Genomic DNA, 9,736 nt, shown 5'->3' on the forward strand with positions numbered 1-9,736 from the left:
GTAAATTAATGATTATAAACATAGAGTTTAGGTTTTAGTAATTATTCTAACTTAAGTTGTCAATTGACCAGTAAGGCATTTCATTTGATTATTAGTATCTCAAATAGCTATTAGCCAATTTAAAAATTCTTCTACTATTTGCTATGATTTGAATGTTTGTGTCCTCCATTCCAAATTCATATGTTGAAATTCTAACACCAGGATGATTGTATTAGGAGATGAGGCTTTTTGGGGTAATAAAAGTAACTTCAGAGAGCTAACTAGCTCCTTCCAACATGTGAGGACACAGTGAAAGTTGCCATCTATGAACCAGAGAGCAGGCTCTCACCAGACACCAAATCTGCTGGTACCTTGAATTCTAAGCCTCCAAAACCATGAGAAATAAATTTCTATTGTTTATAAAGCTCCCAGGGTATGGTATTTTGCTATTGGCAGCCTCAACAGACCAAGACGGTATTTCTTACTTATGTTATTATTTGGATGACATAGCACTTATTTTCTAGAAACACATATAAATAGCTTTCTTAATGCCATTAAAATACTATCTCTTGAGTTAACATATATTGGAGGTACACAGTAATTCTGGAATCAAGAAACAACATACAATCAGAGAAAAGAAAACTTGTCAACATAAGAGACTGTCTTCCTTTCAGAATAGTGTTAATTGCTGCCTTCCTGGAAAAAAAGAACACATTACATGTTTCATTTGGATGAAAATGTCCAATGAATTCAATAATATATTTCACTCCAATAAATCAACACGGATCATTGATCATGTGGATACAAAGGGTACGCACACAAAAATAAAGTATGATTCTGATGATCGAATATGCCGAATATAATGAGACACTCTTCAAGGAAAATTCATTGCATCAAGTACTTATTAAGTACTTACTACATAAGTCAAAACTAGTAGGAGGCGTCAAAGACAAAAGTAGGTCTGCATGTCAACACTGTTGTTGCGGAAAAGAAATGCGGCGGGGGAAGGGGGGGTAAGAACCTCTACAAGGTTGCTTCGTCAGAGAACGATACTTCCTAAAGCAAACAGTTTGTTTCCTGTATCCCCGGAAAGCAACCAGGCATAAACAGTTTTTAAAACTGGGTGATGAGGCTCTTAAACGCAGTACACAAAGCGAACCCTCCAGTCCTCTTGGTGCTTTCGGGCAGTGAACCATACAAACGATGCAGGCTAAGAAAGGCTGGGTCTACCTTTAAGACCTGGAAGGGAACGACCCGACTGGGAGCAACGAACGCAGCCTCATTTGCATAAGCACCCAAACACTGCTGACGTCACCGCGCCGGAGTGCGGACCCCGCCCCGTCTTACTCCAACCTTTCCCTGGGAAGGAAGAGGATGGAAGGAGGGAAGGGAGCGAGACGCCAAGGAGCGCGAGCCTGGGGGCTTCCCTCTCCCACGCGCGGCAAACGCCGCTCCTCGGCTTAACGGAAAAGAATTCCCGTTCTTGCGGCCTCTGCGACAGGGTGGGTCCACGCCTGTCCCCGGGATGTCTCGGCTCGGCGTTGCGATTCGTTCGTTTTTACGAGGCTGGTATGCCTGCATGTTTTGATCCGGAAGCCCCTCCCTGTACTCCAAACCGTCCTCTGCCCAGGCCACGCACACACGAGCCGAGCGAATGGTGTAGAAATGGTCTGGGTTTCCCGTTCCGCCCATCCTCTCCTTCACATCCCCGCACCACCATCTCACCGCCACACGCTCAAATTCCTGGATGCGCAGAAAAACACACAGGCTGTGCTTTCTTCTGGAGCCACGTGCCCTGTGCGGCGAAAGGCCCGCTTTAGGACCCTTAATCCAGGATGCCTCAGGCTAGGGGGAACGGGGGTCACGTGAAAACACACAGCCTCGGGGGATCGCGTTCGGCAGTGGCCAAAAGCAACGAGAAGCGAATGAGAAATGAGCCTGGCTCCTCTCCCCGCCCCGCCGCCCACCCGCACGGGGATCGGCTGCTAACTCCCCTAGAACCTCGGAAGCGCCTCGCTCCGTCCAGACCCTACCAACTTTCCTCTCGGGCTTGCCCCAGTCGGACCCCCCGCCCCCACGTCCAGCCCTCACTGGACTTGGAAGCCACTAGTTTCTCGGGGATGCTGTAGGCGATTTCCACCACGAGAAGGAAGGATGGCGGAACGTTTCAACCCATGTGCTTCCCCTACTAGCGGCTCTCGCCTCCTCCCCCCATTGTGCACAGGTGCAAGACACAGCCTGGAGGGTCGCGCGCCGAGCCCAACTTCACCCTCAAAAGCTTTAGAGCCGCCCGCCCCCCCCCCTCCCTTCACCCCAGGACCCAGCTCGAGTCCTTCCCGGGATCCATCCATCAAGTCCGCTCGCGCCCCTGTCCCCGGGCTCCAGGGTGGCTAACGGGGAGCCCCGCCCTGCCTAAAACCGTGCTCTTAGCTGTAGGAGCGTGTCATTACCGTTCCCGTGTCTCCACCGGGCGCCTCTCGCTTCTCCCACGTCCCGACAGCAGCGGCAGTGGCAAAGGGTCGGGTCCAAGTGGCTGCGACAGAGGCCGCGAAGGAGCTGTCCAGAGAGAAGCAGCCGCTGGCCTCGGGCGGGCCCTGGGGCTGGGTTGGAGCCGGGGGGGTGGGGGTGTCGCTGCCCTGCGGGCTGGCTGCGAGGGACTCGCGAGCGCCGGTGTGTCGGCCAGGGAAGGAGCACGAGATGCGGGTGCGTGCGCGCGGGTGTGTGTGAGGGTGTGAGTGAGGGTGTGACGGAGGCGCCCACGTGCCCGGCCCGCCCGCGCTGCGGCCGCCGACCCGCTGCGGGGGAGAGGGGGAGGCTGCGGGCGCCGCGGGGGAAGGGAGCCAGGTCGTCCGGCTGGGCGCCGCACCTCCCCGCCCCGCCGCTCCTTGACGCAGAGGCCGCTGCGGCTGCCCAGCCGCGTCCACCCTGCGCCCCGGGATGGGCCGGCCGGGGCGGCACCGACCGAGCAAGTCCGCTCCGAAGCAAAAATGAACGGATCCCCCCCCCCCCCCCACTCCTCCGCCCCCCTGCCATCCCAGCCTCCCTTAACCCATCCAACGCAAAGGACAGGCACCAGTTGCCCGCCCCGCGCCTTTGTCTCAAAGAGGGTAACAATAGAAATGGTCCTGCCTCACACCCTCCAATGTTCTCTTAGAGTCACTGACGGGACTAGAAGAAGTGGGTGACCCAAAGAACCCTTTTCCCTAGCTGTGTCCCCCAAGCCGGTCATTTACATCTCTTGCAAAAGAAAAGCAACCTGGGCATTTGCTTCTCCACCCAACGTTGGCCTGATAGCGCTCAGGGATTCTGGCCAGGTTAGGAAAGCTGTTTTAGGGAGCTGGTCCTCACCCTGTGTTGGTCCCTTAGCATCCGACTCTTCCTCTAGGGGGTCTCATTACAACACGAAGGCTGACTCACTTCTTGTAGCAAACAAGACGTACTCATAATTAAGCCACGTGGAGAATCTCTAAAATATACCTCAATGAGCACAAAGCTTAGCTTTCTTTTGAAAATGGCTGAACCTTCCCCTAAACAGGGCATATGCTCTAGAGATTAAATTTTATGTCCTTGAAACTTTCAAAATGGAAAGAAATGCAGAATAAGCCTACAACCAATTATAGTGGAAAGGTTCAGTGACTTGATGAAGGACATTTTTTCACTTCCAAACGATTAATGTTACCATTAAAAAAATACCTTTGTGCACTTTGGGGGCTTTCAACAATCCCTCAGATTTTGACGGTTTGTATCCAATTAAGATTGAATTAAATAACAAGGCCATTTCAGACAGGTTTTTCATGCAGTGAGAAATCTCCTGGAAAGAAATCACAAGACCTAAATTTCAGGTCAGAACACTGCTACTAATCCTTAGCTTTTATTGCAGCCAAGAGAGCTTTTTCTCAGTCTCTTCCAATCCCACCTTTAAAATATTTTTAAATATTAAATTAGATCTGATTCCCTGGATGCCCCTCTGCCATGGGTAAATAAATACTCTGACAGATGTCCCATTGGAAAAAAATAAAACCAATTCCAATAAACCTCTTATGGAACATCTTGTATAATTTGCTTTTTACTTCACATACTGGTGACAGGCAAATATTTCTGTTGATATATATATTTTTTTATATTCTGAAATTGATGCACAGTAGAAATAATACCAATAACAACTGAGAAGAATTTAAGAAAATAAGTAGGGCTATGTCCCCCATAATCAGGATTAGGCTTATCTGTGGGAAAGTTTTTGTATGCTTGCAAGAATGGTTTATATAAGTACAAAGAAGGCCCACTTGCCTACAACTATTCCCTCCTCACATTTTTTTTCACTGACAATTGACATCTACCTCAGATACATGTGCAAAGCTACAAGTCACAAAATATTTGTGGAGTGATACCCTCAAAAATGACTAATACTAATTCATGTCTTGAAGCCAATGAGAATAAGAGAAAGCAGGTATTAAGTTTCCCACTAAGTACCTGGAGTTTAAAGTAGCTCATTTAATCTTCTCAATTAATTAATGAGGTGATTTTAGAGATTAGACAGAGGTGATACTCAAGAGAAAAAAAATTGCGAAAAGCCACACAGCTATTTCAATGACAGAATGGAGATTTTAACCAAGATCTGGTTGGCTTCAGAGTTAATGTTTTTTAATGCTACCTTGTAAACCTTTAGTGAATGTATAAATTTTAACAGGAGGGAAATCTAGAATTAACACAAGAGCTAGGCACCTTTGAAAATAAGAAGTGGAGGGGTGCCTGGGTGGCTCAGTTGGTTAAGCATCTCACTCTTGTATTTCAGCTCAGGTTGTGATTTCACAGTTTGTGAGTTCTCACCCCTAGTCGGGCTCTGAGCTGACAGTGCGAAGCCTGCTTGGGATTCTCTCTCCTTCTCTCTCCGTCCCTCCTCTGCTCATGCTCTCCCTCTCTCTCTCAAAAAGAAATTAATTGATTAAAAAAATAAAATAATAAGTGGAGTGAGAAGTGGAAAGATTCCAAAGGAGAACCTAGAAACTCTAGTCAAAGAGGTAAAAAGTATTTCTAAATTTTAACAATAAAGACACTTCAGTGATCTAATACCCACTTGCTAATATCTTTTAGCTAACAATTATTTAATGCTTTCTTTGTCACACAGGAAGACAAATGACCACATGGTGTTTTGTGAGAGAAGAGGCAGAAGGGAAAGATTAGAAGATTTGAACCTACAAGTAAAGGGAGATTAGTCTTTTTGGCCACACTGTATTTAATATTAGCAAGTATTGATCTGAGGTTAAGTATGTACATTTGCAATGTACAGAATAATTTAAATGCCATATTTTTCTTAATTCTTATACCAACCCTAAGCAGTAGATATAGTTATTAGCCACACATTGCAAAAGAAAAAAAGACGAGACTTTGGTTGTCCATGTTTACAGTTAGAAGGCATCTGTTAGATACTGTAAATAAATACCCACCCCTATCTAGATCACTTTCTGAATTTGATACCTACTTATAAGCACCAAATCCTTCAAAATGACAATATTATATAAAACTCCCCAAAGATATGGGCACCTGGGTGGCTCAGTTGAGTAAGTATCCAACTCTTGATTTCAGCTCAGGTCATGATCTCACAGTTCACAAGATAGAGCCCCACATCTGGCTCTGAGCTGACAGCATGGAGCCTGCTTGGAATTCTCTCCCTCTTTGTCTCCCTCTCCCCTGTTCAAGGGCACGCACCCTCTCTCTCTCTCTCAGCCCCTCCCCTCTCCAAAAATAAACATAAAAAAAAAAACTCTTGAAGATATAGCACCAGTGCTCAGAAATACAATGCAAATATTTACGAAAAAAAAAAAAGATTTAAAAATTACAGTACTAAAAGAAAATATTTAAATCAATTTACACTATAAGTTTATGTTAATTCATTTTCTTATTATGTATGTAGTATATTGTGGAAATTATTTTTTATTCTGATAAAAATTTATTATATTATTTCCCATACTAAAAGTTATTTGATACATAGTTTCAAATATTTATGACACCAAAGTCTGCACAATCCCAAAATATCTGGTGAATATTCTAGTCCTCCTACATTTTCTTGGCTGATGAAGAGCTAAGAGGCACAAGCAAGGTTACTAGATTAACTGATCTCTCTATAGGTAGAGGATGGGGTAACTAAGTTGACAAATGTCAAAGCAATCAAATCAGTTGGTATGGTTTACAAACTCACAACAATATTGTTTCAACAATCATTTGAGGAAAATAGGACAAATAAAAAGTTTTTTTCTTTCGACTTTTATGAAAAATGCTTGCAATTTTTTTTCCCTACATCTTTCATAACTCTATCCATCTTATTTATATTCTCTTTCTAAATGTTAATGGCTTTGGGGCTCTGTCCTTGGTCCTTATGTCTTTCTTTTTTTTTTTTTTTTTTTCTTTTCTCTCCGTACTCTCCTTAGGTGATTTCATTCAATTACCTTTTTTTTTTCCATGTTTTATTTTAAAAAATGGTGATATTAAAAGTATTTAATTTTCTGTAACTAATAACTGTAATTGTCACTAACCAAAGGAAATTAAGCCTAGAGAGGACCAGTATCCCAGTAAGGGAGCGAGGGTGACTGAAGTAGCAGAAAGGAAGCACTTGGGGGACTTAGGCATAGCTATATTTCCAGCAGTATGAAAATATTTCAATATTTCTTCCACTGGTACAGCTGAGTAATGTGTGATAACTGAGAAATATTCTTCATATTGAAGTGTGTTTTGGCATATACTATTTCTGATAATAACATACTGAGTTTTCAAATCATGAACTATTTCATCCAACGAATATTTATTGGGTACTTATTATATAGCAGGTATAGATAGTCCTAGGTGCTTGAAGTATATCAATAAACAAAAGAGACAAATATCTCTACCTTCATAAAATTTATAATCTAGTGGGGTGGGGCAAGGAAAGGCAAACAATTTACAGTAAACATAATAAATAAATTATATGTTTAAAAGAGCTAAGTGCTATAAAATTTTTAAAAAGGTAACATAGGCTAAGGGGGTTAGGAGATTCAGGGGGAGGAGGGTGAGCGTCAATTTTAAACTGAGTGATCAGGGTTAAGTCTCACTGAGATCTTATTAGAGCAGTGGTTTGAAGCACTCGCATAAGTTGGCCTTGCTTATGTTCAGGCAGAAGAGTCAGTCAGTGAAAAGGCCCTAAGAGGAGTTTACCTAGCATGTTTGAGGAACAGAGAGGAGACCCAGAGATAGCAAATTATTGCCTTACTACTATTTTTTTATTTAAATCGATAAATCCAACTTTTTCATATTTAGAGTTTTTCATCTATATAAAAAATGAAGTTATTTGTGATTTGTTTATTCTTCACCTTACATTTTTTTTAAATCAAGGTTATTCTAGCATTGTAAAACAAGATACAGAGTTTACACTCTTAGTCTCTCAAATACTCTTACATAAGATAGAAATTGTTTATTACTCATCTGGGAAATTGAGGAGAGTAGGAAGAAGATGGTAAATAGAGACACTTTATTGTTAACTGAATTTTTCTGTTGGTTCATTTCAGTTAACTCTTCCATAATTGAGTAAATTTTGGTAATTCCTTTCTTTTAAATTGTTCATTTCACCTAGTTTTTTAGTGTGTTTCAATAAATTTGTTAGTACTATTTTATTTTATTTTATTATTTAAAAAAAATTTTTTTTTCAACGTTTATTTATTTTTGGGACAGAGAGAGACAGAGCATGAACGGGGGAGGGGCAGAGAGAGAGGGAGACACAGAATCGGAAACAGGCTCCAGGCTCTGAGCCATCAGCCCAGAGCCTGACGCGGGGCTCGAACTCACGGACCGAGAGATCGTGACCTGGCTGAAGTCAGGCGCTTAACCGACTGCGCCACCCAGGCGCCCCAGTACTATTTTATTTTAAATCCTACATTATACATGCATTGTAAATACATGCACTTCTCCACAGCACTATTTTTACTTTATCTCTTTCTTTTCTATCAATCTTGCTAAACTTTTATCTCTTAGTTTTTTCAAATAATCAACTTTTGATATTGTTAGGAATGTACTTTTTGCTTTCTTGTGAATTCTTTTCTCATTGTATTTATATATTTCTTCTAGTTGTCTTCTCTAGTTTTTGGATTTGAACAACTACTATTACATTGCTTCAACATTATAATTTACTCCATATGTACAACATTAGTTACAAACTACAAATTAATTAGTGATCTTTTTAAGTAATTTCAATTCTTACCTGCATAATTTATAAGCACATCTTTAAAATTAATTTTACTACTAATCATTTATGTGGAGACTGTAGTGAGATACCTTGATCTTTGTATTGTCAATTCTTTTGGAATTTTTGAGATGTCTTTTGTAGTCTAGTATTTGTTCATTTTTTAAAAAATACTTTATATTGAACTCAAAAGAGTATATATTTTATTTATTAGATTAAGCTTATTAATTATGGATTTTAAGTGTTCAAATATGTAGCATAAACGTTAATGTCCATATGATTGTATAATTCTACTCCAAATAGATTTTTAAGAAACTGTGTGTTTTGTTTATTTTTGTTTAGTTATTCTGGATCATGTTCTTATATCTGAACCAACTAACATAGCTCTGGGAATGAGATTCATAGTTCCATAATGATCATATTGAGCAGACAAGACTTCTTCCAGTGAAAGAAGACACTATTAACAGAAAAGGGGTATGAATGAATAAAAACATTCTAAGTAGCCAAAAATATGGGCTAATAGAAGAAGCCCTATAAAGCATAGAATGAAAATAACTTCTCTAGGCAACATGGTTATTGGATTCTAGAAAGTAGGTGTTAAAAGAGGTCATTGAGAGTATGTGACTGCTGGTTGACCCATGAACTGGACCCAGGCAATCAGAGTCTCCTTACCTACAACCCTGTCCTTAGAATGTGTTCCCATAGCTGGAGACATCTCAAGAATTCAACCTTGAGAGAGTAGTGTGTTGTTGAGACCATCTGGAGCATATACTGAACCCCACTAAAGCCTCTATAGAAAGTTTTAAAATTCTGGTGGGCAGGGGCGCCTGAGTGGCTCAGTCAGTTAAGCTTCTGATTTGGCTCGGGTTATGATCTTGCGGTTCCCGAATTTGAGCCACGCATTGGGCTCTGCAGTGGTGGTGCGGAGCCTGCTTGGGATTCTCTCTCTCTCCTCCTTTCTCTGCCCCTTCCCCACTTGTGCTCGCTCTCTCGCTCTCTCTCTCAAAATAAGTAAATAAACTTAAAAAAATATGAAAATTATTTTTAAAAAATTCTGGTGGGCAAGTTAGAGATTTACTTATCTTGTAGCAGTCTTAGGCAAGCTTCATGTGTAAGCTTCCTTGCTTATTAAACCTGCCCCCCTACCAATCTGGAATAGTCTGCCTGTTTCTTGGGTCTCTCCTTGTACTCTGTGTATGGCAGCCTAGTTTCAGATTTCACCTGGGGAGCTCCTGAAGTTTCAAACCAACAATTGGTGACCTAGCCAGGATCTGACATATGGGCCACCCCTCCTCACAGAGAGGCCAATGGCTAACCCAGCATTTTCCCCACAATACCTGTTTCTCAAGCTGCAGGAAGGGTAAGTAAAGTTGCATTATAACAATCTTCTATAGAGAATTTTCCAGGCCTTCCAATGGTAACTTTGTAAAATAAAGACATGATTATGACAGTCTCTGTTGTGTGAAGAACCCCAAGACAAACACAGGAAAAGTTACTCACTATATGGTAATGAGAGATAAAGGGAGAAGCTTGTATTTAGAAAGGAGCCAC

General features: G+C 41.9%; 1 protein-coding gene across 2 annotated transcripts in view; it reads right to left on the reverse strand.

Moving 5' to 3' along the window:
* SLC6A15 (solute carrier family 6 member 15) overlaps positions 1-2,857 on the reverse strand; it is a 39,215-nt gene extending 36,358 nt beyond the window's left edge. The window contains exon 1 of one of the 2 annotated variants that reach the window (XM_047867997.1): positions 2,430-2,857. The gene's annotated coding sequence lies outside the window, so the exon portion shown is untranslated. Of the gene's footprint in view, positions 1-1,704; positions 1,806-2,429 lie in introns of those variants that run through there. The other variant, XM_047867998.1, reaches the window with a different exon arrangement.
* Between the last annotated feature and the right edge of the window lie 6,879 nt (positions 2,858-9,736).

Source organism: Prionailurus viverrinus, chromosome B4 (assembly GCF_022837055.1).
Source record: "Prionailurus viverrinus isolate Anna chromosome B4, UM_Priviv_1.0, whole genome shotgun sequence".
In the NCBI taxonomy this organism is placed as follows: Eukaryota; Metazoa; Chordata; class Mammalia; order Carnivora; family Felidae; genus Prionailurus; species Prionailurus viverrinus.